This window comes from Sturnus vulgaris, unplaced genomic scaffold (genome assembly GCF_052056855.1).
Source record: "Sturnus vulgaris isolate bStuVul1 unplaced genomic scaffold, bStuVul1.hap1 Scaffold_157, whole genome shotgun sequence".
Taxonomy (NCBI): domain Eukaryota; kingdom Metazoa; phylum Chordata; class Aves; order Passeriformes; family Sturnidae; genus Sturnus; species Sturnus vulgaris.
This window is the reverse complement of record NW_028276074.1, coordinates 7,520,001-7,532,500: the sequence shown is the minus strand read 5'-3', so window position 1 is coordinate 7,532,500 and position 12,500 is coordinate 7,520,001.

The following is a 12,500-nucleotide window of genomic DNA, read 5'->3' as shown; positions in this document are numbered from 1 at the left end:
AAGAAATGCCGCACCCGGCGAGCGGGCGGGGCCCCGGCTTAAGGCCGGGCAGAAAAGGGGCGAGGCGCCGCCGCCTCGCCCGCCACCATCCCCGGGGGAGCGAGCGGGCGCCCGGCTCCCCGTTGTCACGAAACCGGCAGCAGCCGGGCCGGAGCGGGACACACTCGCGGCTTTCTCGCCCTCTCTCTGGGCCTTTTTCTCGCTTCTCCCCCGCCTGGAACAACGCAGCCTCGCCTGGGCCGGGGGAGCGCGGTGGCTCTCGGATCGCATCGCTCTCTCTGGGGGCTTTCTCGCTTCTCCCCCGGACTGAACACGCAGCCTCGGCCTGGGCCGGGGAGCGGCTCTCGGATCGCATCGGTCTCTCTGGGGGCTTTCTCGCTTCTCCCCCGACTGAGCACGCAGCCTCGCCTGGGCCGGGGAGCGGCTCTCGGATCGCATCGGTCTCTCTCTCTGGGCTAACCTGTCCCAGTCGAACTGGGTAAGACGGGAAGCCGGACGAAGCCACGCGACTCGCCCCGACATCGGCGGTGTTCTTCTGGCCCTGGCGACCGCACGCGCGTCCGCCCTTCTCCGCCACGGACACAGGCACGGCAACAGCCTGTGGGGATACGGCCCGTCACCTCGTTCCCATAATACGGACAGATGGGCCCGAAGCGGCGGAGGCCGGAAAGAGAACCGATGTACGTGACCGAGGGGGCGCAGTGGCGCACGCCGCCTTCTACGATGACATAGCCGGAGGCAGCGAGAAACAGCGACCCCTTGGAGTACTTCCAGGCCGGCGGCGGACAACAGGTCTACCAGCCATGAAACGGGCAACAGGTCTACCGACGGCTTGCTGCGGACAACAGGTCTACCCAGCCATGAAACGGGCAACAGGTCTACCAAGCTGCGGACACCAGGTCTACCCAGGGCATGCTGCGGACACCAGGTCTACCCACGGCTTGCTGCGGACAACAGGTCTACCCAGCTGCGGACACCAGGTCTACCCAGGGCATGAAAAGGGCAACAGGTCTACCAAGCTGCGGACACCAGGTCTACCCAGGGCATGCTGCGGACACCAGGTCTACCCACGGCTTGCTGCGGACAACAGGTCTACCCAGCCATGAAACGGGCAACAGGTCTACCAAGCTGCGGACACCAGGTCTACCCAGGGCATGCTGCGGACACCAGGTCTACCCACGGCTTGCTGCGGACACCAGGTCTACCCACGGCTTGCTGCGGACACCAGGTCTACCCAGCCATGAAACGGGCAACAGGTCTACCAAGCTGCGGACACCAGGTCTACCCAGGGCATGCTGCGGACACCAGATCTACCCACGGCTTGCTGCGGACACCAGGTCTACCCAGCCATGAAACGGGCAACAGGTCTACCAAGCTGCGGACACCAGGTCTACCCAGGGCATGCTGCGGACAACAGGTCTACCCAGCCATGAAACGGGCAACAGGTCTACTCACGGCTTGCTGCGGACACCAGGTCTACCCAGCCATGAAACGGGCAACAGGTCTACCAAGCTGCGGACACCAGGTCTACCCAGGGCATGCTGCGGACAACAGGTCTACCCACTCAATGCTGCGGACAACAGGTCTACCCAGGCATGAATCGGGCAACAGGTCTACCAAGCTCCGGACACCAGGACTACCCACGGCTTGCTGCGGACACCAGGTCTACCCAGCCATGAAACGGGCAACAGGTCTACCAAGCTGCGGACACCAGGTCTACCCAGGGCATGCTGCGGACACCAGGTCTACCCAGCCATGAAACGGGCAACAGGTCTACTCACGGCTTGCTGCGGACACCAGGTCTACCCAGCCATGAAACGGGCAACAGGTCTACCAAGCTGCGGACACCAGGTCTACCCAGGGCATGCTGCGGACACCAGGTCTACCCAGCCATGAAACGGGCAACAGGTCTACTCACGGCTTGCTGCGGACACCAGGTCTACCCAGCCATGAAACGGGCAACAGGTCTACCAAGCTGCGGACACCAGGTCTACCCAGGGCATGCTGCGGACACCAGGTCTACCCAGGGCATGCTGCGGACAACAGGTCTACCCAGGCATGAATCGGGCAACAGGTCTACCAAGCTGCGGACACCAGGTCTACCCAGGGCATGCTGCGGACACCAGGTCTACCCAGCCATGAAACGGGCAACAGGTCTACCAAGCTGCGGACACCAGGTCTACCCAGGGCATGCTGCGGACAACAGGTCTACCCAGCCATGAAACGGGCAACAGGTCTACTCACGGCTTGCTGCGGACACCAGGTCTACCCAGCCATGAAACGGGCAACAGGTCTACCAAGCTGCGGACACCAGGTCTACCCAGGGCATGCTGCGGACACCAGGTCTACCCAGCCATGAAACGGGCAACAGGTCTACTCACGTCTTGCTGCGGACACCAGGTCTACCCAGCCATGAAACGGGCAACAGGTCTACCAAGCTGCGGACACCAGGTCTACTCACGGCTTGCTGCGGACACCAGGTCTACCCAGCCATGAAACGGGCAACAGGTCTACTCACGGCTTGCTGCGGACACCAGGTCTACCCAGCCATGAAACGGGCAACAGGTCTACCAAGCTGCGGACAACAGGTCTACCCGGGGCATGCTGCGGACAACAGGTCTACCCAGCCATGAAACGGGCAACAGGTCTACTCACGGCTTGCTGCGGACACCAGGTCTACCCAGCCATGAAACGGGCAACAGGTCTACCAAGCTGCGGACACCAGGTCTACCCAGGGCATGCTGCGGACACCAGGTCTACCCACGGCTTGCTGCGGACACCAGGTCTACCCAGCCATGAAACGGGCAACAGGTCTACCAAGCTGCGGACACCAGGTCTACCCAGCCATGAATCGGGCAACAGGTCTACCAAGCTGCGGACAACAGGTCTACCCAGCCATGAAACGGGCAACAGGTCTACCATCTCAATGCTGCGGACACCAGGTCTACCCAGCCATGAAACGGGCAACAGGTCTACCAAGCTGCGGACACCAGGTCTACCCAGGGTATGTAGCGGACACCAGGTCTACCAACTCAATGCTGCGGACAACAGGTCTACCCAGCCATGAAACGGGCAACAGGTCTACCAAGCTGCGGACACCAGGTCTACCCACGGCTTGCTGCGGACACCAGGTCTACCCAGCCATGAAACGGGCAGCAGGTCTACCCACGGCTTGCTGCGGACACCAGGTCTACCCAGCCATGAAACGGGCAACAGGTCTACCAAGCTGCGGACACCAGGTCTACCCAGGGCATGCTGCGGACAACAGGTCTACCCAGCCATGAAACGGGCAACAGGTCTACTCACGGCTTGCTGCGGACACCAGGTCTACCCAGCCATGAAACGGGCAACAGGTCTACCAAGCTGCGGACACCAGGTCTACCCAGGGCATGCTGCGGACACCAGGTCTACCCAGCCATGAAACGGGCAACAGGTCTACTCACGGCTTGCTGCGGACACCAGGTCTACCCAGCCATGAAACGGGCAACAGGTCTACCAAGCTGCGGACACCAGGTCTACCCAGCTATGAAACGGGCAACAGGTCTACCAAGCTGCGGACACCAGGTCTACCCAGGGCATGCTGCGGACACCAGGTCTACCAACTCAATGCTGCGGACAACAGGTCTACCCAGGCATGAATCGGGCAACAGGTCTACCAAGCTCCGGACACCAGGTCTACCCACGGCTTGCTGCGGACACCAGGTCTACCCAGCCATGAAACGGGCAACAGGTCTACCAAGCTGCGGACACCAGGTCTACCCAGGTCATGCTGCGGACACCAGGTCTACCCAGCCATGAAACGGGCAACAGGTCTACCAAGCTGCGGACACCAGGTCTACCCAGGGCATGCTGCGGACACCAGGTCTACCAACTCAATGCTGCGGACAACAGGTCTACCCAGCCATGAAACGGGCAACAGGTCTACCAAGCTGCGGACACCAGGTCTACCCAGGGCATGCTGCGGACACCAGGTCTACCAACTCAATGCTGCGGACAACAGGTCTACCCAGCCATGAATCGGGCAACAGGTCTACCAAGCTGCGGACACCAGGTCTACCCAGGGCATGCTGCGGACACCAGGTCTACCCAGCCATGAAACGGGCAACAGGTCTACTCACGGCTTGCTGCGGACAACAGGTCTACCCAGCCATGAAACGGGCAACAGGTCTACCAAGCTGCGGACACCAGGTCTACCCAGGGCATGCTGCGGACACCAGGTCTACCCACGGCTTGCTGCGGACAACAGGTCTACCCAGGCATGAATCGGGCAACAGGTCTACCAAGCTGCGGACACCAGGTCTACCCAGGGCATGCTGCGGACACCAGGTCTACCCACGGCTTGCTGCGGACAACAGGTCTACCCAGCCATGAATCGGGCAACAGGTCTACCAAGCTCCGGACACCAGGTCTACCCACGGCTTGCTGCGGACACCAGGTCTACCCAGCCATGAAACGGGCAACAGGTCTACCAAGCTGCGGACACCAGGTCTACCCAGCCATGAAACGGGCAACAGGTCTACCAAGCTGCGGACACCAGGTCTACCCACGGCTTGCTGCGGACACCAGGTCTACCCAGCCATGAAACGGGCAACAGGTCTACCAAGCTGCGGACACCAGGTCTACCCAGGGCATGCTGCGGACAACAGGTCTACCCAGCCATGAAACGGGCAACAGGTCTACTCACGGCTTGCTGCGGACACCAGGTCTACCCAGCCATGAAACGGGCAACAGGTCTACCAAGCTGCGGACAACAGGTCTACCCAGGGCATGCTGCGGACACCAGGTCTACCCAGCCATGAAACGGGCAACAGGTCTACTCACGGCTTGCTGCGGACACCAGGTCTACCCAGCCATGAATCGGGCAACAGGTCTACCAAGCTGCGGACAACAGGTCTACCCAGCCATGAAACGGGCAACAGGTCTACCATCTCAATGCTGCGGACACCAGGTCTACCCAGCCATGAAACGGGCAACAGGTCTACCAAGCTGCGGACACCAGGTCTACCCAGGGTATGTAGCGGACACCAGGTCTACCAACTCAATGCTGCGGACAACAGGTCTACCCAGCCATGAAACGGGCAACAGGTCTACCAAGCTGCGGACACCAGGTCTACCCACGGCTTGCTGCGGACACCAGGTCTACCCAGCCATGAAACGGGCAGCAGGTCTACCCACGGCTTGCTGCGGACACCAGGTCTACCCAGCCATGAAACGGGCAACAGGTCTACCAAGCTGCGGACACCAGGTCTACCCAGGGCATGCTGCGGACAACAGGTCTACCCAGCCATGAAACGGGCAACAGGTCTACTCACGGCTTGCTGCGGACACCAGGTCTACCCAGCCATGAAACGGGCAACAGGTCTACCAAGCTGCGGACACCAGGTCTACCCAGGGCATGCTGCGGACACCAGGTCTACCCAGCCATGAAACGGGCAACAGGTCTACCAAGCTGCGGACACCAGGTCTACCCAGGGCATGCTGCGGACACCAGGTCTACCCAGCCATGAAACGGGCAACAGGTCTACCGACGGCTTGCTGCGGACACCAGGTCTACCCAGCCATGAAACGGGCAACAGGTCTACCAAGCTGCGGACACCAGGTCTACCCAGGGCATGCTGCGGACACCAGGTCTACCCAGCCATGAAACGGGCAACAGGTCTACTCACGGCTTGCTGCGGACAACAGGTCTACCCAGCCATGAAACGGGCAACAGGTCTACCAAGCTGCGGACACCAGGTCTACCCAGGGCATGCTGCGGACACCAGGTCTACCCACGGCTTGCTGCGGACAACAGGTCTACCCAGGCATGAATCGGGCAACAGGTCTACCAAGCTGCGGACACCAGGTCTACCCAGGGCATGCTGCGGACACCAGGTCTACCCACGGCTTGCTGCGGACAACAGGTCTACCCAGCCATGAATCGGGCAACAGGTCTACCAAGCTCCGGACACCAGGTCTACCCACGGCTTGCTGCGGACACCAGGTCTACCCAGCCATGAAACGGGCAACAGGTCTACCAAGCTGCGGACACCAGGTCTACCCAGCCATGAAACGGGCAACAGGTCTACCAACTCAATGCTGCGGACAACAGGTCTACCCAGCCATGAAACGGGCAACAGGTCTACCAAGCTGCGGACACCAGGTCTACCCACGGCTTGCTGCGGACACCAGGTCTACCCAGCCATGAAACGGGCAACAGGTCTACCAAGCTGCGGACACCAGGTCTACCCAGGGCATGCTGCGGACAACAGGTCTACCCAGCCATGAAACGGGCAACAGGTCTACTCACGGCTTGCTGCGGACACCAGGTCTACCCAGCCATGAAACGGGCAACAGGTCTACCAAGCTGCGGACAACAGGTCTACCCAGGGCATGCTGCGGACACCAGGTCTACCCAGCCATGAAACGGGCAACAGGTCTACTCACGGCTTGCTGCGGACACCAGGTCTACCCAGCCATGAATCGGGCAACAGGTCTACCAAGCTGCGGACAACAGGTCTACCCAGCCATGAAACGGGCAACAGGTCTACCAACTCAATGCTGCGGACAACAGGTCTACCCAGCCATCAAACGGGCAACAGGTCTACCAAGCTGCGGACACCAGGTCTACCCACGGCTTGCTGCGGACACCAGGTCTACCCAGCCATGAAACGGGCAGCAGGTCTACCCACGGCTTGCTGCGGACACCAGGTCTACCCAGCCATGAAACGGGCAACAGGTCTACCAAGCTGCGGACACCAGGTCTACCCAGGGCATGCTGCGGACAACAGGTCTACCCAGCCATGAAACGGGCAACAGGTCTACTCACGGCTTGCTGCGGACAACAGGTCTACCCAGCCATGAAACGGGCAACAGGTCTACCAAGCTGCGGACACCAGGTCTACCCAGGGCATGCTGCGGACACCAGGTCTACCCAGCCATGAAACGGGCAACAGGTCTACTCACGGCTTGCTGCGGACACCAGGTCTACCCAGCCATGAAACGGGCAACAGGTCTACCAAGCTGCGGACACCAGGTCTACCCAGCTATGAAACGGGCAACAGGTCTACCAAGCTGCGGACACCAGGTCTACCCAGGGCATGCTGCGGACACCAGGTCTACCCAGCCATGAAACGGGCAACAGGTCTACCAAGCTGCGGACAACAGGTCTACCCAGGCATGAATCGGGCAACAGGTCTACCAAGCTCCGGACACCAGGTCTACCCACGGCTTGCTGCGGACACCAGGTCTACCCAGCCATGAAACGGGCAACAGGTCTACCAAGCTGCGGACACCAGGTCTACCCAGGTCATGCTGCGGACACCAGGTCTACCCAGCCATGAAACGGGCAACAGGTCTACTCACGGCTTGCTGCGGACACCAGGTCTACCCAGCCATGAAACGGGCAACAGGTCTACCAAGCTGCGGACACCAGGTCTACCCAGGGCATGCTGCGGACACCAGGTCTACCAACTCAATGCTGCGGACACCAGGTCTACCCAGCCATGAAACGGGCAACAGGTCTACCAAGCTGCGGACACCAGGTCTACCCAGGGCATGCTGCGGACACCAGGTCTACCAACTCAATGCTGCGGACAACAGGTCTACCCAGCCATGAATCGGGCAACAGGTCTACCAAGCTGCGGACACCAGGTCTACCCACGGCTTGCTGCGGACACCAGGTCTACCCAGCCATGAAACGGGCAACAGGTCTACCAAGCTGCGGACACCAGGTCTACCCAGGGCATGCTGCGGACACCAGGTCTACCCACGGCTTGCTGCGGACAACAGGTCTACCCACTCCAAGCTGCGGACACCAGGTCTAACTACTCCATTACGCGGACAACAGGTCTACCCACTCCATGCGGCGGACAACATGTCTACCCGCTCCATGCTGCGGACACCAGGTCTGCCCACGCCGTGATGCGGACCACAGGTCTACCTTCGCCATGCTGCACGCAGCCCGGGTCGCACCGGAGCTAGGTAGACCCGGTCGCCGCGGCCGTCGCAGCGCCCTCGCCCTCGACGGCGGACCCACGCCGCCGGTCCCGGAGGCGGGTAGACCTGGTCGCCGCGGCCACGGCGGCCGCCCATCCCGGAGCCCAGTAGACCTGGCCGCCGCGGGACCGGCCAAGTTTCCCGGAGTCGTGTAGACCTGGTCGTCGCGGCCACGGCCGCCGCCGCTGCGCCTTCGCCGGCGACGGCGGTCCCACGCCACCGGCCCCGGAGCCGCGTCGACCTGGCCGCCGCGGGACGGGCCACGTTTCGCGGATCCGGGTAGACGAGGCATCCTTGTACCATCTCGGAGCCGGGGAAACCCCACAGCCTCTTAACGCTCCGGAGCCCAAGTGCTCCAGCAGCCTTGCCCCGCCCGGCAGAATCGATTTCAAGACCAAGACATATTTTCGACAACATTTTATTTCATCATTTCATTTCATTTCTTTTCATTTCATTTTATTATTTTATTTTATTTCGTTTTGTTTTGTTTTGTTTTGTTTTGTTTTGATTTGATTTGATTTGTTTCATTTCCTCTTTGCCTTTTTTGAATGATTGCCTCTTCTATTTACTCGGAAAGAAAATCTTTTCCGGAAAACAAAACTCTTGCCAAATCTTATTTGTGATCCCTTTGGGCCCACAGCCGAGCTGACGGAGGGCCTGTGCCCGGTTCTCGCCCTGCTGACACACTGACCCCCCCAAACGGCGTCCTCCCTACCCCACGCCTCCTCCCCCGTCCCCCAGAGACCCTACCTACAGAGCCCCCCCCCCCACAAAACAGAACCTCACGGGCCGCAGCACAGCCAGGGGAAGCACGTACGTGCAGCGAAACTCGGCCCAAAGCCGCCGCGCCCTGGCACAACTCGCCCTGCCCCTTCCCGCCCCACGGAGGCGGCTGCATCGAGGCGACCGGCGCCGCCGTCGGCAAGCGGGTGGCCGCTTTCGGGCCGGTTCTTCCGCGGAAGGTCTGCAGAGCTCTTGGGGCCTCGGCGCGGGTTTGGGGGGCCGTGAGGGCTCGCTGTCGAGGCGCCCGGGGCCGGCACGAAGCCGCCTGCCCTCTCCCTGTCCCTGCCCCGTCTTCCGCAGCCACCCATTAACGCTGGGGGCGAGCCCGCCCTCCGCCATCAACCTCCCATGCAGCGCTTTCAGACTTTCCCCGCCCCTGCCCATTGTCGGCTGGGGGCGCCCTGCCCCCCGCCGTCAGCCTCCCTGGCAGCGCTTTCAGACTCTCTCGGGCCCCTGCCCATTGTCGGCTGGGGGCGCCCCGCCCCCCGCCCTCAGCCTCCCTGGCAGCGCTTTCAGACTGCCTCGGGCCCTGCCCATTGTCGGTTGGGGGCGCCCCGCCCCCCGCCCTCAGCCTCCCTGGCAGCGCTTTCAGACGGTCTCGTGCCCTGCCCATTGTCGGTTGGGGGCGACCCCGCCCTCCGCCATCAGCCTCCCTGGCAGCGCTTTCAGACTGCCTCGGGCCCTGCCCATTGTCGGTTGGGGGCGACCCCGCCCTCCGCCATCAGCCTCCCTGGCAGCACTTTCAGCCTCTTCCTGCCCCCGCCCACGGTCCCACCGGGCAGTTTACACGGCGGCGGCGGGAGGCTGATGCCGAGGTCGGCAGGCGGAGAGCCTGGTGCACAAGCAGGGATGGCGGCGGGATGATTGGCGCCGTCTGTCCCTGGTCAAAGAAGCTCTCTGTTCAGCTTTCTCGGAGCCTTTTGCTTTGGTGGCGTTCCTTCCTCCTCCGCCCCGGCGCCGCTCAAGCCTGCGGCAGGGCGGCAGCGCGGCGGGTGGGCGGCCGGGGGGAGGGGGGAGGGGGGGGGGAGGGAGGGAGCGCGCGAGCGAGCGAGCGAGCGAGCGCGCTGCAGAAATGAAGCCCGGAGCAGGGCCGCGGTCCATTCGAGCACGGGGAGGGGGCGCGACAACGCTGCCTGCTCCTGTCGGGGAGCGCTTGGGGAAGTGGGGTGCCGGCACCATGACGGCGGAGCGGACAGGGGCCGCGGCTGGGGAAGAGGCCGGCGGAGCTCGCCAGTGGATGCTGGCGCACGGAGCCGGCAGGGACACCTGGGCACGGCTGGGACCGAAAGTCGCCCGCCTTCACGCCCCGCCTTTCGCCGGGGGGAAGAAGACGCGAGAGCAGGGCTGCCTGCTGGGCTGCCAGTGCCCGCGGTCATGCCGGACGTGCAGGCCGACCGCCGAAGGCGTGCTCGCCGCTGCAGAGACGACAAGGGGGCCGCGCGTCCGATGGAAGAGACGGGGCGCCATCGCGCGGCGGCCGGGCTGCAAGGCCGGCCGACGGTAACAGGACTACCACGCCGCGGGCGGCCAGAGACAAAGACCGGCCGAGGGCAACAGGTCTACCCAGCATTATGCCGGCCGGTACCAGGGCCGGCCGAGGGCAACAGGTCTACCCAGCATTAGGCCAGCCGGAAAGACGGCCGGCAGAGGGCAACAGGTCTACCCAGCATTCGGCCGTCAGGTAACACTGCCGGCCGAGGGCAACAGGTCTACCCAGCATTCGGCTGGCCGGTAACACGGCGGGCCGAGGGCAACAGGTCTACCCAGCATTAGGCCGGCCGGTAACACTGCCGGCCGAGGGCAACAGGTCTACCCAGCATTAGGCCGCCACGTCCAAAGGCCGGCCGAGGGCAACAGGTCTACCCAGCATTAGGCCGCCACGTCCAAAGGCCGGCCGAGGGCAACAGGTCTACCCAGCATTCGGCCGCCACGTCCAAAGGCCGGCCGAGGGCAACAGGTCTACCCAGCATTAGGCCGCCACGTCCAAAGGCCGGCCGAGGGCAACAGGTCTACCCAGCATTCGGCCGCCACGTCCAAAGGCCGGCCGAGGGCAACAGGTCTACCCAGCATTCGGCCGCCACGTCCAAAGGCCGGCCGAGGGCAACAGGTCTACCCAGCATTCGGCCGCCACGTCCAAAGGCCGGCCGAGGGCAACAGGTCTACCCAGCATTCGGCCGTCAGGTACAAAGGCCGGCCGAGGGCAACAGGTCTACCCAGCATTAGGCTGCCACGTACAAAGGCCGGCCGAGGGCAACAGGTCTACCCAGCATTCGGCCGTCAGGTACAAAGGCCGGCCGAGGGCAACAGGTCTACCCAGCATTAGGCCGGCCGGTAACACTGCCGGCCGAGGGCAACAGGTCTACCCAGCATTAGGCCGCCACGTCCAAAGGCCGGCCGAGGGCAACAGGTCTAACCAGCATTAGGCCGGCCGGCAGAGGGCAACAGGTCTACCCAGCATTCGGCCGTCAGGTACAAAGGCCGGCCGAGGGCAACAGGTCTACCCAGCATTAGGCTGGCCGGTAACACTGCCGGCCGAGGGCAACAGGTCTACCCAGCATTAGGCCGCCACGTCCAAAGGCCGGCCGAGGGCAACAGGTCTAACCAGCATTAGGCCGCCACGTCCAAAGGCCGGCCGAGGGCAACAGGTCTACCCAGCATTAGGCCGCCACGTCCAAAGGCCGGCCGAGGGCAACAGGTCTACCCAGCATTCGGCCGCCACGTCCAAAGGCCGGCCGAGGGCAACAGGTCTACCCAGCATTAGGCCGGCCGGCAGAGGGCAACAGGTCTACCCAGCATTCGGCCGTCAGGTACAAAGGCCGGCCGAGGGCAACAGGTCTACCCAGCATTAGGCCGGCCGGTAACACTGCCGGCCGAGGGCAACAGGTCTACCCAGCATTAGGCCGCCACGTCCAAAGGCCGGCCGAGGGCAAGAGGTCTACCCAGCATTAGGCCGCCACGTCCAAAGGCCGGCCGAGGGCAACAGGTCTACCCAGCATTAGGCCGCCACGTCCAAAGGCCGGCCGAGGGCAACAGGTCTACCCAGCATTCGGCCGTCAGGTACAAAGGCCGGCCGAGGGCAACAGGTCTACCCAGCATTCGGCCGCCACGTCCAAAGGCCGGCCGAGGGCAACAGGTCTACCCAGCATTAGGCCGCCACGTCCAAAGGCCGGCCGAGGGCAACAGGTCTACCCAGCATTAGGCCGCCACGTCCAAAGGCCGGCCGAGGGCAACAGGTCTACCCAGCATTAGGCCGGCCGGCCGAGGGCAACAGGTCTACCCAGCATTCGGCCGTCAGGTACAAAGGCCGGCCGAGGGCAACAGGTCTACCCAGCATTAGGCCGCCACGTCCAAAGGCCGGCCGAGGGCAACAGGTCTACCCAGCATTAGGCCGCCACGTCCAAAGGCCGGCCGAGGGCAACAGGTCTACCCAGCATTCGGCCGCCACGTCCAAAGGCCGGCCGAGGGCAAGAGGTCTACCCAGCATTAGGCCGCCACATCCAAAGGCCGGCCGAGGGCAACAGGTCTACCCAGCATTAGGCCGGCCAGCAGAGGGCAACAGGTCTACCCAGCATTCGGCCGTCAGGTACAAAGGCCGGCCGAGGGCAACAGGTCTACCCAGCATTAGGCCGCCACGTCCAAAGGCCGGCCGAGGGCAACAGGTCTACCCAGCATTAGGCCGCCACGTCCAAAGGCCGGCCGAGGGCAACAGGTCTACCCAGCATTAGGCCGCCACATCCAAA